The sequence below is a fragment of the Atractosteus spatula genome, chromosome 5 (genome assembly GCF_055471065.1).
Source record: "Atractosteus spatula isolate fAtrSpa1 chromosome 5, fAtrSpa1.hap1, whole genome shotgun sequence".
In the NCBI taxonomy this organism is placed as follows: domain Eukaryota; kingdom Metazoa; phylum Chordata; class Actinopteri; order Semionotiformes; family Lepisosteidae; genus Atractosteus; species Atractosteus spatula.
Genome location: NC_142710.1, coordinates 38825988 through 38843642, shown reverse-complemented (window position 1 = coordinate 38843642; position 17655 = coordinate 38825988).

Here is a 17655-nt window from a genome sequence, read left to right as displayed (position 1 = left end):
CAACACAACATTTCCAATGAAAGATTACCTTTCAACAATTAAGTTGACCATTCCTGACACAGTAATTTGGTTTTGGCACTGTTGTATTGTCTTTTCAGACTCATAATTTGATTCAGAGAAGAAAATTTTACAGTCAAATTAGTGGAATATTAAGATAGTTGTCTTTGAGAAATATTTGAACCCTAACCCTAACTAGCAAAACCCGAAGCTAGGGTTAGGGTTTTATTCCCGTACAATGTAGACAGTTTTTGATGGCATAGCTGTGTTTTAGGGCTGAAAGGATACTTAGGAATATAGTTCTTTCAATGTTTTCTCAACATTTTTTTCTGACCTATATGGCTGTATACAGTGCTTTGCCCCAAAGGGAATGGTGTCTCAACTGATCTACAAGCAACAGTAAGAGAGAACCTGATTTAACTTTTAAACTCTTGCCATGGGCTTTGAAATCACAGGCATATTAACAGGTAAAGCCAAAATGTATTAGTTGTTACGGACTTTTAGGCCACTTAAGCCTAAACGTTCATTCATTCAGAATCCGTTCAACACAAAATTTCCAATGAAAGAATACCTTTCAACAATTACGTTGACCATTCCTGACACACTAATTTGGTTTTGGCACTTTTGTATTGTCTTTTAAGATTCATACTTTGATTCAGAGAAGCAAATTTTCCAGTCAAATGAGTAGAATATTGAGATAATTGACTTTGAGAAATATTTGAACCCTAACACTAACTAGCAAAACCCGAAGCTAGGGTTAGGGTTTTATTCCCATACAATGTATACAGTTTTTGATGGCATGGCTGTGTTTTAGGGCTGAAAGGATACTTAGGAATATAGTTCTTTCAATGTTTTCTCAACATTTTTTTCTGACCTATATGGCTGTATACAGTGCATTGCCCCAAAAAGGAATGATGCTGAACTGATCTACAAGCAACAGTAAGAAAGAACATGATTTGACTTTTAAACTCTTGCTATGGGTTTTGAAATCACAGGCATATTAACAGATAAAGCCAAAATGTATTAGTTATTTCGGACTTTTAGGCCACTTAAGCCTAAACGTTCATTCATTCAGCACTCCGTTCAACACAAAATTTCCAATGAAAGAATAGCTTTCAACAATTACGTTGACCAATACTGACACACTAATTTGGTTTTGGCACTGTTGTTATTGTCTTTTCAGACTCATTCTTTGATTCAGAGAAGCAAATTTTCCAGTCAAATGAGTAGAATATTGAGATAATTGACTTTGAGAAATATTTGAACCCTAACCCTAACTAGCAAAACCCGAAGCTAGGGTTAGGGTTTTATTCCCATACAATGTAGACAGTTTTTTAGGGCATGGCTGTGTTTTAGGGCTGAAAGGATACTTAGGAATATAGTTCTTCCAATGTTTTCTCAACATTTTTTTCTGATCTCTATGGGTGTATACAGTGTTTTCCCCAAAATGGAATGGTGTCTCAAATGATCTACAAGCAACAGTAAGAGAGAACCTGATTTAACTTTTAAACTCTTGCCATGGGCTTTGAAATCACAGGCATATTAACAGGTAAAGCCAAAATGTATTAGTTGTTTCGGACTTTTAGGCCACTTAAGCCTAAACGTTCATTCATTCAGAATCCGTTCAACACAAAATTTCCAATGAAAGAATACCTTTCAACAATTACGTTGACCATTCCTGACACACTAATTTGGTTTTGGCACTTTTGTATTGTCTTTTCAGATTCATACTTTGATTCAGAGAAGCAAATTTTCCAGTCAAATGAGTAGAATATTGAGATTATTGACTTTGAGAAATATTTGAACCCTAACACTAACTAGCAAAACCCGAAGCTAGGGTTAGGGTTTTATTCCCATACAATGTATACAGTTTTTGATGGCATGGCTGTGTTTTAGGGCTGAAAGGATACTTAGGAATATAGTTCTTTCAATGTTTTCTCAACATTTTTTTCTGACCTATATGGCTGTATACAGTGCATTGCCCCAAAAAGGAATGATGCTGAACTGATCTACAAGCAACAGTAAGAAAGAACATGATTTGACTTTTAAACTCTTGCTATGGGTTTTGAAATCACAGGCATATTAACAGATAAAGCCAAAATGTATTAGTTATTTCGGACTTTTAGGCCACTTAAGCCTAAACGTTCATTCATTCAGCACTCCGTTCAACACAAAATTTCCAATGAAAGAATAGCTTTCAACAATTACGTTGACCAATACTGACACACTAATTTGGTTTTGGCACTGTTGTTATTGTCTTTTCAGACTCACTCTTTGATTCAGAGAAGCAAATTTTCCAGTCAAATGAGTAGAATATTGAGATAATTGACTTTGAGAAATATTTGAACCCTAACCCTAACTAGCAAAACCCGAAGCTAGGGTTAGGGTTTTATTCCCATACAATGTAGACAGTTTTTGAGGGCATGGCTGTGTTTTAGGGGTGAAAGGATACTTAGGAATATAGTTCTTCCAATGTTTTCTCAACATTTTTTTCTGATCTCTATGGGTGTATACAGTGCTTTCCCCAAAATGGAATGGTGTCTCAAATGATCTACAAGCAACAGTAAGAGAGAACCTGATTTATCTTTTAAACTCTTGCCATGGGCTTTGAAAACACAGGCATATTAACAGGTAAAGCCAAAATGTATTAGTTGTTTCGTACTTTTAGGCCACTTAAGCCTAAACGTTCATTCATTCAGCACTCCGTTCAACACAAAATTTCCAATGAAAGAGTACCTTTCAACAATTAAGTTGACCATTCCTGACACACTAATTTGGTTTTGGCACTGTTGTATTGTCTTTTCAGACTCATACTTTGATTCAGAGAAGCAAATTTTACAGTCAAATGAGTGGAATATTAAGATAGTTATCTTTGAGAAATATTTGAACCCTAACCCTAACTAGCAAAACCCGAAGCTAGGGTTAGGGTTTTATTCCCATTCAATGTAGACAGTTTTTGATGGCATGGCTGTGTTTTAGGGCTGAAAGGATACTTAGGAATATAGTTCTTTCAATGTTTTCTCAACATTTTTTTCTGACCTATATGTCTGTATACAGTGCTTTGCCCCAAAAAGGAATGGTGTCTGAACTGATCTACAAGCAACAGTAAGAAAGAACATGATTTGAATTTTAAACTCTTGCTATGGGCTTTGAAATCACAGGCATATTAAGAGATAAAGCCAAAATGTATTAGTTGTATCAGACTTTTAGGCCACTTAAGCCTAAACGTTCATTCATTCAGCACTCCGTTCAACACAAAATTTCCAATGAAAGTTTACCTTTCAACAATTAAGTTGACCATTCCTGACACACTAATTTGGTTTTGGCACTGTTGTATTGTCTTTTCAGACTCATAATTTGATTCTGAGAAGCAAATTTTACAGTCAAATTAGTGGAATATTAAGATAGTTGTCTTTGAGAAATATTTGAACCCTAACCCTAACTAGCAAAACCCGAAGCTAGGGTTAGGGTTTTATTCCCATACAATGTAGACAGTTTTTGAGGGCATGGCTGTGTTTTAGGGCTGAAAGGATACTTAGGAATATAGTTCTTTCAATGTTTTCTCAACATTTTTTTCTGACCTATATGGCTGTATACAGTGCTTTGCCCCAAAGGGAATGGTGTCTCAACTGATCTACAAGCAACAGTAAGAGAGAACCTGATTTAACTTTTAATCTCTTGCCATGGGCTTTGAAATCACAGGCATATTAACAGGTAAAGCCAAAATGTATTAGTTGTTTCGGACTTTTAGGCCACTTAAGCCTAAACGTTCATTCATTCAGCACTCCGTTCAACACAAAATTTCCAATGAAAGAGTACCTTTCAACAATTAAGTTGACCATTCCTGACACACTAATTTGGTTTTGGCACTGTTGTATTGTCTTTTCAGACTCATACTTTGATTCAGAGAAGCAAATTTTACAGTCAAATTAGTGGAATATTAAGATAGTTGTCTTTGAGAAATATTTGAACCCTAACCCTAACTAGCAAAACCCGAAGCTAGGGTTAGGGTTTTATTCCCATACAATGTAGACAGTTTTTGATGGCATGGCTGTGTTTTAGGGCTGAAAGGATACTTAGGAATATATTTCTTTCAATGTTTTCTCAACATTTTTTTCTGACCTATATGGCTGTATACAGTGCTTTGCCCCAAAAAGGAATGGTGTCTGAACTGATCTACAAGCAACAGTAAGAAAGAACATGATTTGACTTTTAAACTCTTGCTATGGGGTTTGAAATCACAGGCATATTAACAGATAAAGCCAAAATGTATTAGTTGTTTCAGACTTTTAGGCCACTTAAGCCTAAACGTTCATTCATTCAGCACTCCGTTCAACACAAAATTTCCAATGAAAGAATAGCTTTCAACAATTACGTTGACCAATACTGACACACTAATTTGGTTTTGGCACTGTTGTATTGTCTTTTCAGATTCATACTTTGATTCAGAGATGCAAATTTTCCAGTCAAATGAGTAGAATATTGAGATAATTGACTTTGAGAAATATTTGAACCCTAACCCTAACTAGCAAAACCCGAAGCTAGGGTTAGGGTTTTATTCCCATACAATGTAGACAGTTTTTGAGGGCATGGCTGTGTTTTAGGGCTGAAAGGATACTTAGGAATATAGTTCTTCCGATGTTTTCTGAACATTTTTTTCTGATCTCTATGGGTGTATACAGTGCTTTCCCCAAAATGGAATAGTGTCTCAAATGATCTACAAGCAACAGTAAGAGAGAACCTGATTTAACTTTTAAACTCTTGCCATGGGCTTTGAAATCACAGGCATATTAACAGGTAAAGCCAAAATGTATTAGTTGTTTCAGACTTTTAGGCCACTTAAGCCTAAACGTTCATTCATTCAGCACTCCGTTCAACACAAAATTTCCAATGAAAGAGTACCTTTCAACAATTAAGTTGACCATTCCTGACACACTAATTTGGTTTTGGCACTGTTGTATTGTCTTTTCAGACTCATACTTTGATTCAGAGAAGCAACTTTTACAGTCAAATGAGTGGAATATTAAGATAGTTATCTTTGAGAAATATTTGAACCCTAACCCTAACTAGCAAAACCCGAAGCTAGGGTTAGGGTTTTATTACCATTCAATGTAGACAGTTTTTGATGGCATGGTTGTGTTTTAGGGCTGAAAGGATACTTAGGAATATAGTTCTTTCAATGTTTTCTCAAAATTTTTTTCTGACCTATATGGCTGTATACAGTGCTTTGCCCCAAAAAGGAATGGTGTATGAACTGATCTACAAGCAACAGTAAGAAAGAACATGATTTGACTTTTAAACTCTTGGTATGGGCTTTGAAATCACAGGCATATTAACAGATAAAGCCAAAATGTATTAGTTGTTTCAGACTTTTAGGCCACTTAAGCCTAAACGTTCATTCATTCAGCACTCCGTTCAACACAAAATTTCCAATGAAAGATTACCTTTCAACAATTAAGTTGACCATTCCTGACACAGTAATTTGGTTTTGGCACTGTTGTATTGTCTTTTCAGACTCATAATTTGATTCAGAGAAGCAAATTTTACAGTCAAATTAGTGGAATATTAAGATAGTTGTCTTTGAGAAATATTTGAACCCTAACCCTAACTAGCAAAACCCGAAGCTAGGGTTAGGGTTTTATTCCCGTACAATGTAGACAGTTTTTGATGGCATGGCTGTGTTTTAAAGCTGAAAGGATACTTAGGAATATAGTTCTTTCAATGTTTTCTCAACATTTTTTTCTGACCTATATGGCTGTATACAGTGCTTTGCCCCAAAGGGAATGGTGTCTCAACTGATCTACAAGCAACAGTAAGAGAGAACCTGATTTAACTTTTAAACTCTTGCCATGGGCTTTGAAATCACAGGCATATTAACAGGTAAAGCCAAAATGTATTAGTTGTTACGGACTTTTAGGCCACTTAAGCCTAAACGTTCATTCATTCAGAATCCGTTCAACACAAAATTTCCAATGAAAGAATACCTTTCAACAATCACGTTGACCATTCCTGACACACTAATTTGGTTTTGGCACTGTTGTATTGTCTTTTCAGATTCATACTTTGATTCAGAGAAGCAAATTTTCCAGTCAAATGAGTAGAATATTGAGATAATTGACTTTGAGAAATATTTGAACCCTAACACTAACTAGCAAAACCCGAAGCTAGGGTTAGGGTTTTATTCCCATACAATGTAGACAGTTTTTGATGGCATGGCTGTGTTTTAGGGCTGAAAGGATACTTAGGAATATAGTTCTTTCAATGTTTTCTCAACATTTTTTTCTGACCTATATGGCTGTATACAGTGCTTTGCCCCAAAAAGGAATGGTGTCTGAACTGATCTACAAGCAACAGTAAGAAAGAACATGATTTGACTTTTAAACTCTTGCTATGGGTTTTGAAATCACAGGCATATTAACAGATAAAGCCAAAATGTATTAGTTGTTTCGGACTTTTAGGCCACTTAAGCCTAAACGTTCATTCATTCAGCACTCCGTTCAACACAAAATTTCCAATGAAAGAATAGCTTTCAACAATTACGTTGACCAATACTGACACACTAATTTGGTTTTGGCACTGTTGTATTGTCTTTTCAGACTCATTCTTTGATTCAGAGAAGCAAATTTTCCAGTCAAATGAGTAGAATATTGAGATAATTGACTTTGAGAAATATTTGAACCCTAACCCTAACTAGCAAAACCCGAAGCTAGGGTTAGGGTTTTATTCCCATACAATGTAGACAGTTTTTGAGGGCATGGCTGTGTTTTAGGGCTGAAAGGATACTTACAGATGCAGCCATTCAAAATGCGTGAGGTATTTCGCGGCATACCCCGGTGGGCGTGTCACAGTATCACGCGGTATGACGCAGTTAACGTGGTGTCACGTGGTTAACTATCCGGCGTCGCCTTGTAAAACCGCCAGGGGGAGCTTAACCTCTCATGTACAGCATTTGAGCCTTTAATTTTGAACTGTGTATTACAGCATGTTAATCATCAGTCATTAAAATGTTGGTATATTTTATGAAAGCAAGATTGCTCAGTTGGACAAAAGTACACAGCCTACCTTTATCATAAATATTTATGCATCAAAGCCTTTACTGAAGATATTACTAATAGTATTAATAATGGATGACTTTAGACAAGCTGTATACTCAAAGTATAATTTCTTTAGCACATTTGTACAAGCACTTGGAATCTGTCCAAGCCATACTTTGTCAGGCATTTTGTTTTACTTCAACGGGCATAAAAACTTCCTTGCTTTTAACAGGGCGTTTCATAATTTCTAACTACGAAAATGATTTAAAATGCGACACTTATCATTCAACTAGAGCTTAAAATATCACAAGGATCCTCAAGAGCACAGCAAAGAGTGTATTAAAAGACACTTGTATTTATCAACGCTTTCTTTTCCGTATACCAGATTTTATGGAACCACTTCAGAGGGGTGTCAGCCAGTCAGATTCCAGGATTCGGCACTTTAAAGGAAAAATACACACCGGTATTCCATTTCTCCCTAACGATTTTAAGCATCGAAGTATTTAACTAGCATGTGAAATAGCGTGTGAAAAAGTGGTAGTTTTAAGCTTTTCTGCTAATATAATATGGAATCGATATTGATTTAAATCGTGTTCTGATTTAAATCGCAAACGCGTGTTTAATTATATGTGTTTTTTAATCATAATCAGGCTAATGCAACATAAATTGATACAGTATCTTTGTCTTCTAAGCATCTTAATAAACTTTCAGCATAGCTTTCTACCCGTCAAGATTTATATTTCTTGGGATTTTGGGATCAAACGTGGAAGGATTAGATTATAATCGTTTTTATTTGTCAAATACGTGATTGTATTTCTGAATGTTATGTGACACCTACAGTAGTTCACTGCTTTAAATACATCGAATTAAGAAAGTTATGTGTAGCACTTTAGATCTTTTTTCTGAACCAGGGAAAATCTGATCATGTTTCTCTATAACAATAATAAAAAAAACTTTATTTTACATATCGCCTTTAAAAGTGGCATCTCAAAGCAATACAGTAGATCGAAAAACAGTTAAAAGGGACCAGATTAAATACCAGACAATCGCAAACGCATTTTCAATAAAATTATTTTATTCATTCAGCAGTTTGTGAGAGGAACATCCAGCAGGGAGAGACACACACACCGGTTTTCATTGACAAAATTGTTTTTTTTCAATTCCTTTTGTCTAACAGGAATGTTTTGTTTGTGGACAAACTGTTAGACAAGAGGAAAAGACCGCCTCCTCCTACGAAGCATTAATCGCGTATCTAAGGAAAATTGCAGTATACCTTTGTTCATGCACATCATTATACAGTACAGTATCTCAATTTGTATTTCGATAAAAAAAATCGTTTGCCCAGCCACTACTGTTGTTATTGTTTTTATCCTGTAAAGCGTTTTCTTTTTCTGCGTTTTCCATTTCCTTTTTCTGATCACTCGCTTTCTGGATACACATCTCACCTGTCCTGTTCTTTGTTTTCCTGGTTTGCTGATTATGCCTGCTGCGGTCCACTCCTACCCTCACACCTAAAGAATACTATTTTAAATTTCTTGGCGCAGTTCATTAACCCTTGTATGTGCTGTCCGCGCCCAAAATGCAATTAAAAAAAAGTAAAAAACCGCGCTCAAAATGCAATTTAGAGCTTAATAAGATACACTCCACAGGCAAAATTAAAGACAAAATTAAAGACGATTAAAATCTGTAATCTTTCCACTTGTACTGTGAGTCATCGGACAGTTTCTGCTTTGTGTAAGGATGGTGAGAAAGCTGTGTTCAATGTATTTAAGGGACTCAGAAGTAAAAGAAGATGCTTCATATTGCGTGACTAATTTTAAAAACCAAGTTATAAATGCAGACGCTCCCTCGGTGCCGCGCCGGGTGTAAATATCAAAGTATACATTCCCAACAAGAATTGTACCCATCTGTCATGCAAATAAAACACCTTGAATTGAATTGAGGGAGAGATGGGGGTAGTGGGACAGAGATACTGTAGACAGACTCAAGGCAAATAAGATACTTATGGGTACGCAGACATTCACGACAGCAACATACGAAACGTTTGCACGTACTGTATAGTTAAGTTATTACTTGGTTTTCAAAGTGCAACGAAATACAATATTGTTGTTGCTGCTGTTCTGGTTGTTTTTATCCCGTAAAGCGTTTTGAGAAGCCACCTTTAAAGGCGATATATACTGTAAAACCACTGATTCTTATGGAATGTGTTCCGCGGGAGATTCAAATTTTTATTTATTTATTTTTTAATCGCGTATCTTAGGAAATCTCAGTATAACTTTGTTCATGAACAGTGGCATGTTACATTATCATTCGTTTTTTTAACAAGGCTCGCCAGCTAATGTGAATCGAAACCTGTCTTGCTAGCTTTTAAAGTCGTGCATGTGTAAACTGTACTAGAGGGCATGCAAGTTACTCTGCCCCTTTCAGCGGCAGGGAGTCCCTCTGCTGCAACACACAGCAGACAGAACGGGAGACTATTGCCTTTCATATCTGACACCAGTGAAGTAAAAGGGGTGTCTAAAGGGGTGATTTTAGACCACATTTTAGTTACTTTATTTTGTTTACTTTTAACATTTCTGTAATTTACAGTAGATGTCACAATAGAAGCCCGAAGCCTATTATACTCAGTCTAGCCTTGGATCCTCTGAGTCCCTTGACTCAGTTATTGCATATTAATTTCTTGAGATACGCGATTCCATATTATATTCCCTTTTAATCAAATTCTAAAAGTATGCTTGTTGACTCCGGTATCGCGTTACTTAAAGACTTCGATGCTTAAAATGTTTAGGGAGAAATGGAATACTGGTGTATATGTTTTCTTTAAAGTACCGAGACCAGCCATATACTGAACGTTTAAGTTCCAAAATTAATATCGTTTATGGACTTCACACGCGTTGCAGTATGCTCCTATTCTTTTTATGCTCAGGCACTAAAATCTCCCTTCTGCTTTGTGTAAGGATGGTATCAAGAGCAATCTTAAGTGGTGAGAAAGCTGTGTTCAATGTATTTAAGGGACTCAAAAGTAAAAGAAGATGCTTCATATTGCTTGACTAATTTTAAAAACCAAGTTATAAATGCAGACGCTCCCTCGGTGCCGCGCCGGGTGTAAATATCAAAGTATACATTCCCAACAAGAATTGTACCCATCTGTCATGCAAATAAAACACCTTGAATTGAATTGAGGGAGAGATGGGGGTAGTGGGACAGAGATACTGTAGACAGACTCAAGGCAAATAAGATACTTATGGGTACGCAGACATTCACGACAGCAACATACGAAACGTTTGCACGTACTGTATAGTTAAGTTATTACTTGGTTTTCAAAGTGCAACGAAATACAATATTGTTGTTGCTGCTGTTCTGGTTGTTTTTATCCCGTAAAGCGTTTTGAGAAGCCACCTTTAAAGGCGATATATACTGTAAAACCACTGATTCTTATGGAATGTGTTCCGCGGGAGATTCAAATTTTTATTTATTTATTTTTTAATCGCGTATCTTAGGAAATCTCAGTATAACTTTGTTCATGAACAGTGGCATGTTACATTATCATTCGTTTTTTTAACAAGGCTCGCCAGCTAATGTGAATCGAAACCTGTCTTGCTAGCTTTTAAAGTCGTGCATGTGTAAACTGTACTAGAGGGCATGCAAGTTACTCTGCCCCTTTCAGCGGCAGGGAGTCCCTCTGCTGCAACACACAGCAGACAGAACGGGAGACTATTGCCTTTCATATCTGACACCAGTGAAGTAAAAGGGGTGTCTAAAGGGGTGATTTTAGACCACATTTTAGTTACTTTATTTTGTTTACTTTTAACATTTCTGTAATTTACAGTAGATGTCACAATAGAAGCCCGAAGCCTATTATACTCAGTCTAGCCTTGGATCCTCTGAGTCCCTTGACTCAGTTATTGCATATTAATTTCTTGAGATACGCGATTCCATATTATATTCCCTTTTAATCAAATTCTAAAAGTATGCTTGTTGACTCCGGTATCGCGTTACTTAAAGACTTCGATGCTTAAAATGTTTAGGGAGAAATGGAATACTGGTGTGTATGTTTTCTTTAAAGTACCGAGACCAGCCATATACTGAACGTTTAAGTTCCAAAATTAATATCGTTTATGGACTTCACACGCGTTGCAGTATGCTCCTATTCTTTTTATGCTCAGGCACTAAAATCTCCCTTCTGCTTTGTGTAAGGATGGTATCAAGAGCAATCTTAAGTGGTGAGAAAGCTGTGTTCAATGTATTTAAGGGACTCAAAAGTAAAAGAAGATGCTTCATATTGCTTGACTAATTTTAAAAACCAAGTTATAAATGCAGACGCTCCCTCGGTGCGCTGCTCTGGTGCGCCGGCTGTTACACAGTGCCTGTCTGCCGTAAGCGTTACAATATACATACCCAACACTGCTTGTACCCATCTGTCATGCAAATAAAACACCTTGAATTGAATTGAATTGAGGGGAGAGGGGGGGAATACTAAAGCCAATACTGGCTCAATACCCTCAATGGGCTTTGACGTGCTAATGCGTTGGTTTAACAGTCCGGGTGTGGCAGGCTTCCAATGTCAACTCGACTCGATTGGAAGACAATGAACGTATTTTAGCCCTAAATGAATTAATAGCAAACATGGTTTACATAAAATACATTTTTCCAAGAAAGTTTATAATAATACGATCTATAGTTGAAATCTGAGCCTACTTTAAAAATAAAGGAAAAGCATTTTCAGAGAGTAATCATGCTGTGTTTATGTAGAAAAAGCGATTAGGTTTACGAGCAATCTAATTACCTATTCGCTTAAAACGCTATTAAAAATTTACTCTGTTGCAGACACACACACAATAGAAGCAGGCACCGCTGTCAGAAGGGAAGATATGTTCAAAATATCGCAAATATCGATCATGTTGCGATATTTTGAAATATAAAAGTCAATTGATTGTCCATAATATCGCTATTCTATTTTTTCGAAGAAATGTTTGTTAAAAGAAAAGACCAGCACCAGCTGGATTCGAAAACACAACCTGTCAGCTGGTAGTCACGTCTACAAGACAGCTCACATGAACAGGCAGGCGAAACAGCCCTACACAGCCCTGTCGCAGCACACGAATACCATTATTAAATTCTTTAGATACGCGATTCCATATTATATTCCCTTTTAATCAAATTCTAAAAGTATGCTTGTTGACTCCGGTATCGCGTTAGTTAAAGACTTCGAAGCTTAAAATGTTTAGGGAGAAATGGAATACTGGTGTGTATTTTTTTCTTTAAAGTACCAAGACCAGCTATACACTGTATGTTTATGTTCCAAAATTAATATCGTTTATGACCTTCACACGCGTTACAGTATGCTCCTATTCTTTTTATGCTCAGCTACTAAGATTTCCCTTCAGTGGTAAAATTCAATACCTACAACGGGCACAGCAAAGACGTTTACTGTCTTTCTACGACAGACCAACGGACCACGAGTGCCCCTGTCGGTCAACCAATCACGTACTGCGGTGCCCCGCGTCATCTTGCGTCATACTGAGCGACGTCACCTGCGGTACGTGTCTGTAACGCGCACTTTGAATGGCTGCATCTGTAGGAATATAGTTCTTCCAATGTTTTCTCAACATTTTTTTCTGATCTCTATGGGTGTATACAGTGCTTTCCCCAAAATGGAATGGTGTCTCAAATGATCTACAAGCAACAGTAAGAGAGAACCTGATTTAACTTTTAAACTCTTGCCATGGGCTTTGAAATCACAGGCATATTAACAGGTAAAGCCAAAATGTATTAGTTGTTTCGGACTTTTAGGCCACTTAAGCCTAAACGTTCATTCATTCAGCACTCCGTTCAACACAAAATTTCCAATGAAAGAGTACCTTTCAACAATTAAGTTGACCATTCCTGACACACTAATTTGGTTTTGGCACTGTTGTATTGTCTTTTCAGACTCATACTTTGATTCAGAGAATCAAATTTTACAGTCAAATGAGTGGAATATTAAGATAGTTATCTTTGAGAAATATTTGAACCCTAACCCTAACTAGCAAAACCCGAAGCTAGGGTTAGGGTTTTATTCCCATTCAATGTAGACAGTTTTTGATGGCATGGCTGTGTTTTAGGGCTGAAAGGATACTTAGGAATATAGTTCTTTCAATGTTTTCTCAACATTTTTTTCTGACCTATATGTCTGTATACAGTGCTTTGCCCCAAAAAGGAATGGTGTCGGAACTGATCTACAAGCAACAGTAAGAAAGAACATGATTTGACTTTTAAACTCTTGCTATGGGTTTTGAAATCACAGGCATATTAACAGATAAAGCCAAAATGTATTAGTTGTTTCAGACTTTTAGGCCACTTAAGCCTAAACGTTCATTCATTCAGCACTCCGTTCAACACAAAATTTCCAATGAAAGATTACCTTTCAACAATTAAGTTGACCATTCCTGACACACTAATTTGGTTTTGGCACTGTTGTATTGTCTTTTCAGACTCATAATTTGATTCAGAGAAGCAAATTTTACAGTCAAATGAGTGGAATATTAAGATAGTTGTCTTTGAGAAATATTTGAACCCTAACCCTAACTAGCAAAACCCGAAGCTAGGGTTCGGGTTTTATTCCCATACAATGTAGACAGTTTTTGATGGCATGGCTGTGTTTTAGGGCTGAAAGGATATTTAGGAATATAGTTCTTTCAATGTTTTCTCAACATTTTTTTCTGACCTATATGGCTGTATACAGTGCTTTCCCCAAAATGGAATGGTGTATGAACTGATCTACAAGCAACAGTAAGAAAGACCCTGATTTAACTTTTAATCTCTTGCCATGGCCTTTGAAATCACAGGCATATTAACAGATAAAGCCAAAATGTATTAGTTGTTTCGGACTTTTAGGCCACTTAAGCCTAAACGTTCATTCATTCAGCACTCCGTTCAACACAAAATTTCCAATGAAAGATTACCTTTCAACAATTAAGTTGACCATTCCTGACACACTAATTTGGTTTTGGCACTGTTGTATTGTCTTTTCAGACTCATAATTTGATTCAGAGAAGCAAATTTTACAGTCAAATTAGTGGAATATTAAGATAGTTGTCTTTGAGAAATATTTGAACCCTAACCCTAACTAGCAAAACCCGAAGCTAGGGTTAGGGTTTTATTCACGTACAATGTAGACAGTTTTTGATGGCATGGCTGTGTTTTAGGGCTGAAAGGATACTTAGGAATATAGTTCTTTCAATGTTTTCTCAACATTTTTTTCTGACCTATATGGCTGTATACAGTGCTTTGCCCCAAAGGGAATGGTGTCTCAACTGATCTACAAGCAACAGTAAGAGAGAACCTGATTTAACTTTTAAACTCTTGCCATGGGCTTTGAAATCACAGGCATATTAACAGGTAAAGCCAAAATGTATTAGTTGTTACGGACTTTTAGGCCACTTAAGCCTAAACGTTCATTCATTCAGAATCCGTTCAACACAAAATTTCCAATGAAAGAATACCTTTCAACAATTACGTTGACCATTCCTGACACACTAATTTGGTTTTGGCACTGTTGTATTGTCTTTTCAGATTCATACTTTGATTCAGAGAAGCAAATTTTCCAGTCAAATGAGTAGAATATTGAGATAAATGACTTTGAGAAATATTTGAACCCTAACACTAACTAGCAAAACCCGAAGCTAGGGTTAGGGTTTTATTCCCAAACAATGTATACAGTTTTTGATGGCATGGCTGTGTTTTAGGGCTGAAAGGATACTTAGGAATATAGTTCTTTCAATGTTTTCTCAACATTTTTTTCTGACCTATATGGCTGTATACAGTGCTTTGCCCCAAAAAGGAATGGTGTCTGAACTGATCTACAAGCAACAGTAAGAAAGAACATGATTTGACTTTTAAACTCTTGCTATGGGTTTTGAAATCACAGGCATATTAACAGATAATGCCAAAATGTATTAGTTGTTTCGGACTTTTAGGCCACTTAAGCCTAAACGTTCATTCATTCAGCACTCCGTTCAACACAAAATTTCCAATGAAAGAATAGCTTTCAACAATTACGTTGACCAATACTGACACACTAATTTGGTTTTGGCACTGTTGTATTGTCTTTTCAGACTCATTCTTTGATTCAGAGAAGCAAATTTTCCAGTCAAATGAGTAGAATATTGAGATAATTGACTTTGAGAAATATTTGAACCCTAACCCTAACTAGCAAAACCCGAAGCTAGGGTTAGGGTTTTATTCCCATACAATGTAGACAGTTTTTGATGGCATGGCTGTGTTTTAGGGCTGAAAGGATACTTAGGAATATAGTTCTTCCGATGTGTTCTCAACATTTTTTTCTGATCTCTATGGGTGTATACAGTGCTTTCCCCAAAATGGAATGGTGTCTCAAATGATCTACAAGCAACAGTAAGAGAGAACCTGATTTAACTTTTAAACTCTTGCCATGGGCTTTGAAATCACAGGCATATTAACAGGTAAAGCCAAAATGTATTAGTTGTTTCAGACTTTTAGGCCACTTAAGCCTAAACGTTCATTCATTCAGCACTCCGTTCAACACAAAATTTCCAATGAAAGAGTACCTTTCAACAATTAAGTTGACCATTCCTGACACACTAATTTGGTTTTGGCACTGTTGTATTGTCTTTTCAGACTCATACTTTGATTCAGAGAAGCAAATTTTACAGTCAAATGAGTGGAATATTAAGATAGTTATCTTTGAGAAATATTTGAACCCTAACCCTAACTAGCAAAACCCGAAGCTAGGGTTAGGGTTTTATTACCATTCAATGTAGACAGTTTTTGATGGCATGGCTGTGTTTTAGGGCTGAAAGGATACTTAGGAATATAGTTCTTTCAATGTTTTCTCAAAATTTTTTTCTGACCTATATGGCTGTATACAGTGCTTTGCCCCAAAAAGGAATGGTGTCTGAACTGATCTACAAGCAACAGTAAGAAAGAACATGATTTGACTTTTAAACTCTTGCTATGGGCTTTGAAATCACAGGCATATTAACAGATAAAGCCAAAATGTATTAGTTGTTTCAGACTTTTAGGCCACTTAAGCCTAAACGTTCATTCATTCAGCACTCCGTTCAACACAAAATTTCCAATGAAAGATTACCTTTCAACAATTAAGTTGACCATTCCTGACACACTAATTTGGTTTTGGCACTGTTGTATTGTCTTTTCAGACTCATAATTTGATTCAGAGAAGCAAATTTTACAGTCAAATTAGTGGAATATTAAGATAGTTGTCTTTGAGAAATATTTGAACCCTAACCCTAACTAGCAAAACCCGAAGCTAGGGTTAGGGTTTTATTCCCATACAATGTAGACAGTTTTTGATGGCATGGCTGTGTTTTAGGGCTGAAAGGATACTTAGGAATATAGTTCTTTCAATGTTTTCTCAACATTTTTTTCTGACCTATATGGCTGTATACAGTGCTTTCCCCAAAATGGAATGGTGTATGAACTGATCTACAAGCAACAGTAAGAAAGACCCTGATTTAACTTTTAATCTCTTGCCATGGGCTTTGAAATCACAGGCATATTAACAGATAAAGCCAAAATGTATTAGTTGTTTCGGACTTTTAGGCCACTTAAGCCTAAACGTTCATTCATTCAGCACTCCGTTCAACACTAAATTTCCAATGAAAGATTACCTTTCAACAATTAAGTTGACCATTCCTGACACACTAATTTGGTTTTGGCACTGTTGTATTGTCTTTTCAGATTCATAATTTGATTCAGAGAAGCAAATTTTACAGTCAAATTAGTGGAATATTAAGATAGTTGTCTTTGAGAAATATTTGAACCCTAACCCTAACTAGCAAAACCCGAAGCTAGGGTTAGGGTTTTATTCCCGTACAATGTAGACAGTTTTTGATGGCATGGCTGTGTTTTAGGGCTGAAAGGATACTTAGGAATATAGTTCTTTCAATGTTTTCTCAACATTTTTTTCTGACCTATATGGCTGTATACAGTGCTTTGCCCCAAAGGGAATGGTGTCTCAACTGATCTACAAGCAACAGTAAGAGAGAACCTGATTTAACTTTTAAACTCTTGCCATGGGCTTTGAAATCACAGGCATATTAACAGGTAAAGCCAAAATGTATTAGTTGTTACGGACTTTTAGGCCACTTAAGCCTAAACGTTCATTCATTCAGAATCCGTTCAACACAAAATTTCCAATGAAAGAATACCTTTCAACAATCACGTTGACCATTCCTGACACACTAATTTGGTTTTGGCACTGTTGTATTGTCTTTTCAGATTCATACTTTGATTCAGAGAAGCAAATTTTCCAGTCAAATGAGTAGAATATTGAGTAAATTGACTTTGAGAAATATTTGAACCCTAACACTAACTAGCAAAACCCGAAGCTAGGGTTAGGGTTTTATTCCCATACAATGTAGACAGTTTTTGATGGCATGGCTGTGTTTTAGGGCTGAAAGGATACTTAGGAATATAGTTCTTTCAATGTTTTCTCAACATTTTTTTCTGACCTATATGGCTGTATACAGTGCTTTGCCCCAAAAAGGAATGGTGTCTGAACTGATCTACAAGCAACAGTAAGAAAGAACATGATTTGACTTTTAAACTCTTGCTATGGGTTTTGAAATCACAGGCATATTAA